We start from the raw sequence: 14,423 nt of genomic DNA on the forward strand, positions 1-14,423 counted from the left end.
TTTTAGCTAGGATGTTCTTACAAGTTTTTCAATCTCTGTAAAAACCAAAACAATTCCAAAAAAAATAAAGAAACCAACATAAAGTTTTGCGGTAATGATAAAAAAATACAGGGTGAGACAGATAACTTACCTATTAGAAATACCTCGAGAACTAAAGGCAACAGAAGCATGAAAATTGGAATAAGGGGGTTTTGAAGGATGATCTATTAAATGAAAATATTTTCATCTCTTTACAACTTCCGGTTATACCGGAAGTTGGTTATAACTTGGTTTTTTTAAATGGGACACCCTGTATATTTTTGCATTTTTGGATTCTCTTCGATGTCTTCTTTCTTAAAATATAAGGTTTTGTAATATTATACAGGGTATTTTAAAAGATAATTACGTTTTTTTATTAATTTTGTAGCAATATTCACACCCTGTAGAATTGTAGTAGTTTGACATCTAAAACTCTACTTACGTTCAAATGATTTTTAATATACTCTACTATTGTTAAGAATCATTAGTATAGCTAAATTTTTAATTTTAGTATACAGGGTTGGTCGAAACTCGGAATGAGTATTTTCTGAGTTTTCTTAAATGGAACATCCTGTATTTTAGTATTGTAATGAAATGATATTTTATGGTACTTTTTTATTTCTTAAGCATTCCCTATACCTAACTGCTTTAATTTGTGCTTAATTGTTAATCGCACCAACAATTTTAACTAAGTAGGTATTTCGATAGCTAAACCATTATTGGTAATTTTAAGGACAAGTCTGGATTAATATGTGTTTATTTCTGAAAAATTATTTGGGATTGAGTATTTTCACGGCCAACCTAATAAAATTTTACGTATTTTTTGTTGCAATTAATGTTTAGCTTTAATCACCAATAACTCACAAATTAAAGCAGTTAGGTATAGGGAATGCTTAAGAAATAAAAAAGTACTATAAAATATCATTTCACTACAATACAAAAATACAGGGTGTTCCATTTAAGAAAACTCAGAAAATACTCATTCCGAATTTCGACCAACCCTGTATACTAAAATTAAAAATTTAGCTATACTAATGATTCTTAACAATAGTAGAGTATATTAAAAATCATTTGAACGTAAGTAGAGTTTTAGATGTCAAACTACTACAATTCTACAGGGTGTGAACGTTGCTACGAAATTAATAAAAAAACGTAATTATCTTTTAAAATACCCTGTATAATATTACAAAACCTTATATTTTAAGAAAGAATACATCGAAGAGAATCCAAAAATTTAAAAATATACAGGGTGTCCCATTTAAAAAAACAAAGGTATAACCGGAAGTTGCAAAGAGATGAAAATATTTTCATTTAATAGACCATCCTTCAAAACCCCTTTATTCCAATTTTCATGATTCTGTTGCCTTTAGTTCTCGAGATATTTCTAATAGGCCAGTTATCTGCCTCGCCCTATATATAATGTAACAAAACAATAAAAAAGTTGTAAAACAAATATACGAGTAGGCGCATAAATATCAATTTTAAAATTCATAATTATTATTGCCAGGGACTAAAAAAAGCTCGTATTGCATGCAGAGAAAAAATCATAACAAATATTATATAGTACATATTAACCGTTCTACTATACATGGTATTAAACATTATAATATTAAGTTGGAATCCTGACTGTTGAATTGATCTTTATATGGTCAGATGCATGCAAATACGTTTTAAAAATTAAGTTATTTAAAATAACTATAAATCACGATTAAGCCAATAACAAATTCTTAATGTGTGACCTATAATTTAGTTGGGTCATATTTGTTCACCATTAAGCACATATGCACGAAATTTGAATAAAAATAAATTAAGCTAGTTCTCATTTGGAATGCTTTTTAATGTATTATTTAAGCATGAATTATTGATAGAGCTATATTGTTTATAGACGCCTACCTAATTTAGCATGTTTCATTTATTTCATATTATTTTCATGCTTAACTATATGTTTTTATTTCCTATTATGTTTTATAAATGGATACCTATTGTATTGTTACGGAATGATAATAAATAGGTTGCATACGTTATACCAAATTGTTAAAAACGTCAGAAAGACGTAGAATATTGAAATGTATTTGTCAATTATATGTTTATTATTAAATTACATACGCAACACTTAATGATATGAGCACTTTGCATTTCAAGGTATTACAGTGGAATATCATTAAATTCAGCAAAAGGTCGAACTCTAGAATGTTCTTATCTTCTAGTTTATAATTTAGGCAGGCAAAAAGTAGCTGTGGAGTAGTAAATTTATCAGTAAATTTCACACATACCCTTTTTACTACAAGAACACGCTCACCTCAGTCAAGATTTCTGACGTCAGAGCACTGCCAAAATATTAGAATGTGAATTTTGATAATGGCCATATTTATTGTACAGTGAGAAGCTAGGCATCATTACTTGTCAAATATATTTTTCTGTGTATACTGTAAAAATCTAATTCTTTATTTTAATTAATGATGTCAATCGGTTTTCATTACTTGCCGAAATATATTAATAAACAACAATATAATTAAAAATGAATAACCATTTTCAATTTCGTTGCAAAACCAAAATACAGCCGCATCATACATAAGTTGTAAAATTCCCTTATTTCCTTAGTCTCAGCATCCATATGGCTTGCAAATTGTATAAGCCTCGGAAGTGTAAACAGAGAAGGTTGTCATTGTTTTCAGTCTGGTGGGACGTGGTTGAGGATTATGTTTTTTCAACAAAAAAAAAAAATTTTTTGAAGTTATGTACACTCAACCTCCGGATCTATATAAAATAGCCATGTATGAATTTTTAAAATTGATTGAATCCCACCTAAAAAAAAATAAAAAAGAAAAATAAAATTTTTGATGGAGCGGGAAGAGGGAAGCGGGTGGTATGTTAAAAAAAATTAAATTCTGGGAGTGAGGGAGGGTAGCTTTTAATTTATTTATCCCGTCAATAAGTGGCAAGTTTGATGCGCCACTGTCGACGCATGTGCCACTAAAAAGTAACGGCACAGTGTTCAAAGGTTTTCTCTTCGGTTCTACTATTTAAGCAATGCCTGGATGCACCAACGGATCTTAAGCTCCACCTTAGCTAAGCTCTACTTATAGATAGGGCCTCCTTGAGTATCACTTACGTTGCACCATAATTTTAGATTCTTACCTTATTATCAATTATATCTAATATTATATTATGGTGTTCTTATTGTAATATATTATAATTATATTATATTAATTCTTATGATATTCTCGACTTAAGCTTAAGATCTGTTGGTGTAATCGGGCATTATAGGCTCTTATCGTGCCTAAAATGATTAGCAAATTTCATCTAAAGCCGCTCCTAGTCTATTATTACCCTTTTTTTATTACACTACAATTATTGGTAACCGTGTAATATGTCAAAAATTAATAACCATTTTTAATTTCGTTGCAAAACGAAAATACAGCCGCATCATATTCTAGTCCAATCAGAGAGTGCATCAAGCACCTCTACCGGTTTCCAAACTTATTGGTCTCTCATCAGGAGGCACATATGCTGGTCTCCCTGATCCATCCAAAACAAACCCCGGCGTGCAGTCAAGGATTGCAACGCACGAAATGGCATAGATGCCCTAGCGGCAACTGCTAGCAAAATACTAAGTTTTCAATCTAATGGCATATAAAATAACATAATGTTACTCTACATTCCACCAGACTGAAAACAATGGGAACCTTCTCTATAATCATATTGTATTATTAATAAAATAGTGATCACAACAATATTTAATAGGCCTGGATCCCGCGTACCAAAAAAAAGTTTATTAATATCAAGCTGAAAATTTGTTAATAGTTTAACGGTGTCTAGTCGGTTAAACTTTGATGTACGGGAACACTGGAACAGAGGAAGTTTTAATTGTAGAACAGGTTATAGGTTTCTAAGGTCAGACTACGAAAACGTCCCATGTATTTTGTCGGACAGAACTTCCAATTGATTTGTTACCCTTTCATTAAACTTTCATGCAAAAATCAGACTGCTATTTACCACCAACATAATTCTTGTCATTTGACATGTTCCACGTGACGGACTTATTAAAATGCCCAACATATTTGTCGGACAAACATTTTTTCATATAATATCCAACGTTTTCTATTGAATTAACTTAAAAACAACCTGCCAGTTTTCACAATTATAAACTTGTCGGCATGACATGTTCCACAATTAAAATCAAGTTCCACAATTAAAACTTCCCCTATTTCAGTATTCCCATACATCAAAGTTTGCCCGACTAGACACCATTAAGCTATTAACAAATTTTCAGCTTGCCATTATTAAAATTTTTTTTTGGTACGCGGGATCCTGGCCTATAAGTATAATTATTGAAATAGAAATACTTTTTATTCCTATATTTTATATTTTATTCGTATTTTGTACCTACTTAAATACTATTCACTACATGCATCTGTCATTTTTAAAATATTAAATGATCTATTTTATTGATTGTACACAATGATAATATTGTTGTTAATTAATATATTTCCGCAAGTAATGAAAACCGCTTGACATCATTAATTGGAATAAAGAAGAATTTATAATTAGAATACAGAATCATTAATTAGACAATTAGAATATAGATAATATTTGTACAGTAAACAATAACAAAAAAAATGTAAGTTAGATTAGGTTATGTTTAATATAATCGTACTTTTAACCACCCTTCCACTCGACCTGATAGATCTATGGTGGCTCATCCTTAGATTAAAGTTGATCTTTCAGTGTAGTAGTTTCAACATTTTAACAAAGTGGACACAACGCAGACAAAGAGACGTAAGATGGAATGAAGCGATAACACTGGAGACCGTGGGACCATAAAAGAAGAAAGGGTAGACCACAGATGAGATGGTCGGATAACCTAAAAGATACGCAGGGAACCATATCTTGCCTGCAAAGGTAAAATAGTATATGTGAAGAAAATGAGATTTGAGATAAATGACTTTTTGTTCTTTTACTGTGCCTTTTTGTCATTTATAAAGTTAGACAAATGAAATTTGGAATATAAAAAAAGTATGTTATAATAATAATTACAAATTGCAAATAGGTGTAATTTTTTCAAATGTACTCGTAAAGTAACATATACTGTTTTACCATTTTTCCAGTATACACAAAGAGTATATATAAGACTTTATACATATATACCGTCGGAGGAGATAAAAATTTCCATTGATCATACTGTGGTAAAAGAGTATATGAAATGGTTTACTAGTTTACCATTAGAATTGGAGCACTTTTTATGAAATATGTTACCATATAACAGCATATACCACATATATCCTGTTTTACCAGTAAAGTGTCAAAAAATAGATATAACATAATACCAGGGATAAACAGTGTAAGACGATGTATACTATTCTGCCTTTGTAGAGTTTGCCGAATATACTATTTTACCATAGCAGAGACGCAAATACTATTTTACCAGTGTCACATTTTGAAAACTAAATAAGATAGAAATAAACTAAAAATTACATAAGAAAGAGCGGAAAAAATAACCCAGTTTCGGCGGAAAATTCAAAAATCGATTTTTTTTACATATACTATTTTACCTTTGCAGGCAAGAATATGGACAGGATTAGCACTGAACCGATAAGAGTGTAAAAATAAAGGGGTGGTCTACGTTGAACTTTGGACAAATAAAGGGCAATGGATAGATAGATAGACTCAGAATAAACTTATCTTCTTACTTGTTCCAATCCGAATTCAATTATGCAGATAGTTCCAAACTAATTATATTTGACTGTACTAGCCTTTAATTCTGCCTGGCTATTCGATATACTTTTATAGAGCTGAGAACTTTTATGAGTTTCTTCAGGTACATCTCTATAGCATAAATTTCTGCGCTTGTAGAACAGTGGAGTGATTACTTAGGCTTTCACTAAGACTTACCTTAGGTTTTTCTCCATATACTCCAGATTTAACTCTTTAATTGGCCTTATAGCCGTCTGTATACCAGAATTGATCTGCCATTATTAGATTCATTTTATTCGACTCTCATTCATCCCTTCCTGAAAAGACAACGAAAAATGACTTTTAGAAATTATATTTAAGTTGCGTTGCATCGGATACCATTTCCAACTCTGGTTATTATTATTTCTCCAGTTTGATCCCTTCTGTATGTCTTTTCCTACTTCTCCAATCATATAAGTAATGGAGGAAGGTTTGGTATAAATTGTTTAAATATAATAGTTTTTCGCATTTTGTTTTAAGAACTACTCACTATGTTTGTACCGGGTGTCCCAGTAAGAATGGCTCTCGGCCATATCTCAGGAACCGTTTATAGTACAGCTTTGAGAAAAAAATATTTATAACAAAAGTTACCTCGGGAAAAGCCTGGAAATTATTTTCATAATATTGTAGGTCCACCGCTAGAGGGCGTAATTGAATATCAAAAATTAAAAAATCAAAATTTTACAAAAGTTACCTAATGAAAAAGCACTGGAAATCCAATCACCGTATTCTTCATAAAATTCTGCGCATATTTGATTTCACAAGTTTAAGTCTACCTTTGCAAGTAAGAGGTGGGGGTGAGTGGGAACCTTCTTATGAAAAAATGGCTGTAAGTCCGGTTCTGCTAAATCGAATTTTGCATACTTGGTCTTGTTGAAAACAGCTCTTTTTCGTCAATGTAAGAATTTTATTTTCGAAATAGCATAAAATAAGTAATATGTCAGCTAGTAGCCGTTATTTGATTATTTTCGGAAATCTAGGTTTCTTTGGAGAATATTAACAAATATGCATTTTTAATCCTTTGTTACAAAATTAGGCCAAATTAGCAACATAATACCGAAAACCGCATATCGATACCTTTTTCCTATCTCGAGATATCTTAAGAAACGTGTAAATTTTAAACAACTGTTAATGTGACCAGTAAACGAAGTTAAGGAAAAGTAGTGTGCTATGGAAAAAAACAAAGAAACATTTTCCAGATATAAACGTATATAATTATTTAAAACAACAATAAGACAAACAACTCTATAAAATATAACAAAGAAATAAAAGCAACTACTTACTTATTGACGACCTAAATGTTCAAATTGTTGCCGATCATTTTCGATGCAAGCATTTACTCTTTCAAGAGTAGATTGAACAGCAGTCTCAATTTCTGCTTTCGCAATGCTTTGAATTGCGTTTCGTATTCTTTAGATTCTAGATCATGTTTTCTCGAGTAGTGGGCCTAGCGGCAAAAACAAGGTCTTTAATCCGTCCCCATAAATAAAAGTATATAACTGTTAAATCTGTTGCTATTCAATCTACTCTTGAATCAGAAAATGATGGGCAACAATTTGAACATTTAGGCAGTCACTAAGACTAAGTAAGTAGTTGCTTTTATTGCTTTGTTATATTTTATAGTGTGTCTTATTGTTGTTTTAAATAATTATATACGTTTACATCTGGAAAATGTTTCTTTGTTTTTGTTTTTTCCATAGCACACTACTTTTCCTTAACATCGTTTACCGGTGACATTAACAGTTGTTTAAACTTTACACGTTTCTTAAGATATCTCGAGATAGAAAAAAGGTATCGACATGCAGTTTTCGGTAATATGTTGCTAATTTGGTCTATTTTTATAATATAGGATTAAAAATGGATACTTTTATTTAATATTTTCCAAAGAAAACTAAATTTCTGAAAATTATGCTATTTACAAAATAAGACACATTGACGAAAAAGAGCTGTTTTCAACAAGACAAAGTATTCAAAATTTGATTTAGCAGAACCGGACTTACAGCCATTTTTTCATAAGAAAATTCCTACTCATCCCCACCTCTTATTTTCAGAGGTAGACTTAAACTTGTCAAATCAAATATGCGCATAATTTTATGAAGAATAAGATGATTGTATTTCCAGTGCCCTTTCATAGGTAAATTTTGATTTTTTAATTTTTGATATATTCAATTACGCCCTCGAGCGGTGGACCTACAATTATGAAAATAATTTCCAGGCTTTTCCCGATGCAACTCTTGTTATAAATAATATCTTTTTTTCAAAGCTGTACCATACACGGTTCCTGAGATATGGCCGAGAGCCATTCTTATTGGGACACGCGGTACATACTAAAATATAATAAATATTAGTACAGCTTTCAGCTCTATTTTTCATATACATGTTGCAGTATTCACTAATAGAATTACAAAATTATAAAGGATCGTATAGTATTTTGTAGTAGGATATTATATACATAAATATTATATGTGTTAATTATTTTTTTCTACAACCGTGTTAAGCGGAACCCGTGTTAAAAATACAATTTTTAGCACTCCATGCGTGCGTTAAAAATGCTACTTTAAGGCACTAGTGCTTTAATAGTATATTATTCAACGAGCATGTAATGACGGCTATTACTCACGATGATGAAGTTTGCGACACGAGCCGTAGGCGAGTGTCGTAATTCATCAGAGTGAGTAATAGCCATTACATGCGAGTAGAATACTATACTTTTTCTACGACCTTTTTTATTTTAATTAGTAAAAAATTTAATTATCTACTCGAGATTTAAATTATAATAATTTACAAAAATACCTAAATGCTATTTACCCCTAGTACGTGGCTGAATAATTGGTTGCCTACTATTACTAAATTCTTTTTTATTGTAAAAATACAACTAGAAATAGTCAATATAAGATCTATTGGTTTCCGAAAAATTATAAGCTTAAATTTGTACCTATACTGTCAGTGAATCTAAGAAATGGCTGTTGTCGGTGGACGTATTTCATATATTATATAGTGCTAATGTATATTTACATTTAACTATATACATATAATATAATAATATAACGTATAACTATACATAATATGTTATAACATATTTAACACAATATAACTTGAAAAACAAACACAACATTAGTTATAAATTCCAATTAACATAAACAAAATGCGCTAATGTCACTGTCACTAAATTAAATGATAAACGTCAAATTTTTTAGTAAACAACATATAAACGTAAAAAATACACTGACATTGTTACAGTTAAGATTCCTTTAAACATTTTTCGAAGTTAATTATTGGTATAAATTACAATAAATATTGTATTAAATAAACAAGTTTAAGTAATTTTATTTGCAGTTTATATACGATTAATATTAAAAGTGGCATGCGCCACTTGAATCTAATTTCAGCCCGTGAGTAATGACCCGTGAGTAACTTCAGCCCGTGAGTAATGAATTATTACTCACGGGTACAGTAATGGGTGCTATTATCTATGAAAAAATAGCGAATAGGAGCATGTTATTAAACGGTCGTAGAAAAAATATTTTTAAGGCACTGCAATTCGTATTGACCGTATAGACAATTTTGATGTAATGTCAAAAAAATATAAAAATGGAATGTCAGTCAAGTTCAAGTAAAAGTTTTTGTAGATATTGTCCTGTAATTACGTTTGTAGAAAAAAATATTGTATGATATGCGTGTTAAAAAGTACATTTTTAAGGCACTCATGTGAATTGCAGAATTCGCTATCGCTCATTCTGCAAACTTTCACATGGGTGCCTTAAACGTGTACTTTTAACGCTTATATCATAAATAACTATTAAGTCTGACAGGTATTTTAATTCAATAATTAAACAATAGGTACGAGTTATAATTAAATATGTTATTTTTGTTGATAAAATAAACAGTTTTGTTAACTAGCGTGATGGGCTCTATGCCTTTATCTTCTTTCTTACTTATCCGCGGTACTAAAAATTGCTTGCTTGGGCCCCGAGTCATCGTGCTGAGACCTAGTGGGCTCCGCCCGATGACTCGTTGCTCGAGTTTGTATGTGTTTTATGGTTTTTTATAATTTTTTTGGGGGCTTTCGCCATTTTTTTATTTTATTTATATTTTTTTGGGGGCTTATGCCCTTCTGTAATTTTCTAATATTCACTTACCTTAGAGGCGGTCGTGGTACTTGATCTTCGTGTATAACGCTGTCTTCGGCACTTGTTTTCGAGCTACGAACTCACTACTATCACTTATCACTTTTGTACTCTTATCCCACTATTTGTTGCTTCGGACGTCTGTGCTTCCATCGGTGGAACTCATCATACCTTAGCGTCTCTCGCAGTATGTAATTTGGGTGGTGCTCCAGTTCCGCGAATTTGGTCCTTGCCTTATCTGTCATGATTTCGGTGACTCTCACCTGTTGGAGTTCTCTGAACAGGAATCTTTCAGCTACATATCTTGGGACTCTGGCGGCCTCCCTCAGGCTGTTGTTGTGGGCTGCTTGGATCTTCTTCTTGTGTGTGTTACTTACGTGTCCCCATGCGAGAGACGCGTATGTTAATACTGGTAGGATTATACTATTGATCAGTCTTAACCTTGTTTTCAGTCTTAGTTTACTTTTCCTGCCTGTGAGTCCTCTTAGTGTTGCTTTTGCTATGTTGGCCTTCCGGACTGTGGCTTCTACGTGTTTTTGGAAGGTTAATCCTTTGTCCATGATGACTCCTAGGTATTTAGCTTCGTTTTTCCACTCGATGGGTCTGTTCTGCACCGTCAGCTGTTCCTCTGGCTGTTGTCTTCCTTTCTTGTATAGAACCGCTTGCGTTTTATCTGAGTTGATGGCTATCTTCCATTTTATACTCCATTCTTCTATTTCTTCTAACGCTGTTTGCAGGTTGGTCACTGCTATATCTACATTTCTATGTTTGGCCGCTATCGCTGTGTCGTCGGCGTAGAGGCTCATGAGGGTACCTGGTGTTCTAGGTACATCAGCGGTGTATATCGTATACAGCAGGGGTGACAGGACCGCTCCCTGGGGTACTCCAGCTTCCGGGTTTCCGAGCTCGGACAGGACTTGTCCTATCCGAATCCTGAAAGTCCGGCCGCTTAAGTACGACGAGATTAGTCTCGTCATCGCCCCGCTGTACCCGTAATCCCGCATTTTGTATAAGAGCCCCTTGTGCCAGACTCTATCGAACGCTTTACTTACGTCCAGGAACGCTGCTCCAGTGTACTGCTTGTCGTTGAAACCAGCTGCTATGTACTCGGTTAGTCTGAGTACTTGTAGCCGCTGGAGTGCTCTGCTCTGAATCCGAATTGAGCTTCTGGGATGATATTTAGCCTGTTCGTTTCCGCTTGCAGTCTGCTTAGGATGATTCTTTCCACTATCTTGCTGATCGCTGGAAGTAAGCTGATTGGCCTGTAGTTCTGCGGGAATGTGTGGTTCTTGCCAGGTTTTGGGATCATGATGACATGGGCCTCTTTCCATCTGTTTGGGAATATCTTGTATCTTAGTATCGCGTTCACTATGTTTGTGAAGTACACTATAGCTTTTCTGGGCAAATATTTTAGGGCTCTGTTTGTTATTTCGTCTAAGCCAGGCGCTTTTCTCGGCGAACTGTTTTTGATGTGTTCGTTGATTTCTTCCGGTGATGTTGGGGGAATGGAGTCCTCTGGGTTTTCTGGTCCTTCTTCTTGTTCTTCAACTTCTTCCAGGAAGTCGTCATCTTCGTCTTGGTGGTAGTTTAGGTCGCATTCTCTTTCGAGTGTAGCCCTCATCGCCTCTGCTTTATCCTCTATGGTGTATACCATACCGTGTCTTCCATGTAGTGGGGGGATGGGTTTTCTGTCGCTTCTCAACATTTTCTGGAGTTTCCAAACATTTTTCATGTTTGAGTCTTGTTCTTCCGTCTCTTGTACAAAGTTGTCCCATTTTTTACTGCGGTGGAGTTGTAGGGCCGTTTTGACCTCTCTGTTTAAAATATTTGCCCAGGATTTGTCTACTCGATTTCTTGTTCTTCTTGCTGTTTGTTTTGCTCTATTTTTTCCCTTATCAAATATTGTGTTTCTTGTGGAATATCTTTGAACCTTCCCATGTAGATCTCGACTTCTTCCTCTGTTGTGCTGCTTCTGATTGCCTCTTGTATGATGTTTTCGAGTTCTAGGACTTTTCCTTCTATTTCTTCTGGATTGTTTATCACTGGCACTATATTTATTCCTTCACTTACTAATCTTTTGTAGTTTGTCCACTTTATTTTCTTTTTTGTTCTCTTTGGTGGGTTTGTCTCTTCCCATGTTCCGATCTCTAGTAGGATGGGGTGGTGGTCAGTTGATCCTTCGTCCAGCGTAATTAATTCTGATTGCAGTCCTAGGTTTTTGGCCACAACTATGTCGATATGGGTTGAAGGTCCATTTCCTGGGTAGTGGGTAGGTTCTTCTGGGCCCATTGCTATTGTGTCTTCATTGTTTTCTATGTATCTATTTAGTAGTCGTCCGTTTCGGTTCGTAGCTCTGTCGTTCCAGATGGGGGATCTTGCATTCATGTCTCCTATTATGATGGATGATTCGGCGATGTTTAGGAACGCATCTAGGTCATCGTCCATTAAAGGGTCTTGTGGTCTTACGTAAGCTGATGTGATTCTGACTGCTCCTTGCCTCATTTTCACTTCTACTGTTGTAGCCTCCATGTTGACCAGTGGTGGAGTCATGAAACTGGTGTGTCTGATTCCCTTTTTTACTAAGATGGCCGTTCCTCTTGATCTTCTGGTGTGGTCGTTCCTGTAAACATCGTATCCAGGGAATTTTAAGTTAAAGTTGTTAGTTAACTTGGTTTCCTGGATTGCTACGATGTCCATCTCGTATCTACTTGCGATTTCATCCATGATGTTCTGGTTTGTTGATATTCCTCCTGGATTCCAGGAGCCTATCCTCAAGTATCCCCTGTCTGTCAGCATTACTTCTGTGCCTCCCTGGTGCTTAATATGACCTCTTTGACTACCCTAGTCACTATTCTGACTAAGTAGTCCTCGTCAGGGATCGCTGTTTGTTGTTGTTGTGCGTTCTGCGCTGCCTGGGCGTAGGATATCCCGGTGGCTTGCGGTCTTCTTGCTTGTGGCTGTTGTTGTGGCCTCCTTGGTGGGGGTCTTCCCCATGTAGGGCATCTGGGGCATCCTCTGTAGCTGGCCGGGTGGCTGCCTTGACAATTGGCACAAGTGGCTTTGACTTCTCTGGCCCTCTTGCATTGTTTCGTGGGGTGGTCCTCACCGCATTTGACGCACCTAGGGTCCTTGTGGCACGCGTTCTGGGCGTGGTGGTATCCCTGGTAGTTGAAGCACTGCGTTGGTCCTGTCGATTTTCGAAGGTCTTCTACCACGACCTTCATATGGCACAAGTTGGTGATGCGCCTCGCCGCCTCGACGTCCTCCTTGTTCAGGGTTATGACGAACATTGGAAGTTGTCGTCTTGGACCTGATCTCGTCGACATGTTTTTTGCAGCTTGGCAGTCGATGTTGTACTGCACTGCTATGTCGTTTTTGATTTCCTCTTAAGTCGTGTTGGTGGGTAGCCCTCTTATTACCATTTTTGGCTTGACTTCCTCTTCGAATGGGAAGGCTATCCACTGGAGTCTCCTGTCTTTCAGTGACTTTGCATATTCTTCGATGATATGCGTCATCTTTCTGTAATCATCTGGGCTATTCGCCTGGATGAGGGTTTCTCGTCCGCTCCTGGAGATCCTGTTGGTAGTGATCACTTTTTGTGATTGGGCTATTTTAAGCATAGCCCCTGTTTCGCTGACGCTCTGTAATTTTATTACAGGCGGTTTTCTTGTGCGGGTTACCTGTTGTTCAGGCAACGCGGTGTTTTCTTCTTCCTGGTTTGTCTCCATGTTCGTCTCTGTAACACTGGGGTGCCGTGCGGCAGGCGCATCTCCACTTGTGCTTGTAGTTGGGTGGATGGGGGGTGGTCCTCGGGGCAGATTATAAGAATCCTGCGCTTTTGGTGAAGCGGCACTCATGGCGGATTTGGCTTTATCTTCCCATGTTCTCTTCTCGTCTTCTGGGAGTGGTGGGAATTCCTCTCTGATCTTTGGAGTTTGGCCTCTGATTTTTTGGATCCTTTCGCCCGCTGACGGCTTTTTGGCTTCAGGGATCGGCTGCTGAGTTTCAGAAACTGGCTTCTGTTGGGTTTCAGCGATTGGCCTCTGTTGAGTAGTGTCAGTAACTGGCTGGGAAACTACTGGAGTTTGGCTCCGTGCGTGTGCGAGGAGGTCCTCGAAGAATATTCTTTGGGCTGTCAATTCTCCCCTCAATTGTTTAATCTCTTCAGACATCCTGGCCATCTCGGTATTCATTCCGTTTATAACTGTCATTTGTTGGTCTCTCTGAGCCGTCACTTCGTCCAGGAGTTTCCTCAAATCGCCGTCTTGGTTCGTCTTGGTTATTTTCTCCGACATAACCTCTGCCTCACCGTCGCTTTCTTTTCCACGCTTGGTGGTACCTCTGTTGGTTTCTGCTATCTCGTCTTCCATGGGCTCCTCTTTTTTCTTCTCTTCTTTCCTCGTTTCTTCCTCACTCTTTTTCTTCTTTTCCCTCTTCTTCCTCTTGTCGCTGCTCTTAGGCTGTTTGAAGCCGTCTTTCTCGTCCATGGATGAGGATGAGTACCCCTCGTTATCAGTCTGCAGGTGCTGAAACAGGTTAGAGCCC

At 35.8% G+C, this 14,423-nt stretch overlaps 1 protein-coding gene across 1 annotated transcript in view; it reads left to right on the forward strand.

The window, feature by feature from the left end:
- Positions 1–14,423, forward strand: part of LOC114339632 (glutamate receptor ionotropic, NMDA 2D-like) — a 362,257-nt gene that overhangs the window by 330,341 nt on the left and 17,493 nt on the right. The gene's annotated exons all lie outside the window — the stretch shown is intronic.

The sequence above is a fragment of the Diabrotica virgifera genome, chromosome 6 (genome assembly GCF_917563875.1).
Source record: "Diabrotica virgifera virgifera chromosome 6, PGI_DIABVI_V3a".
Taxonomy (NCBI): Eukaryota; Metazoa; Arthropoda; class Insecta; order Coleoptera; family Chrysomelidae; genus Diabrotica; species Diabrotica virgifera.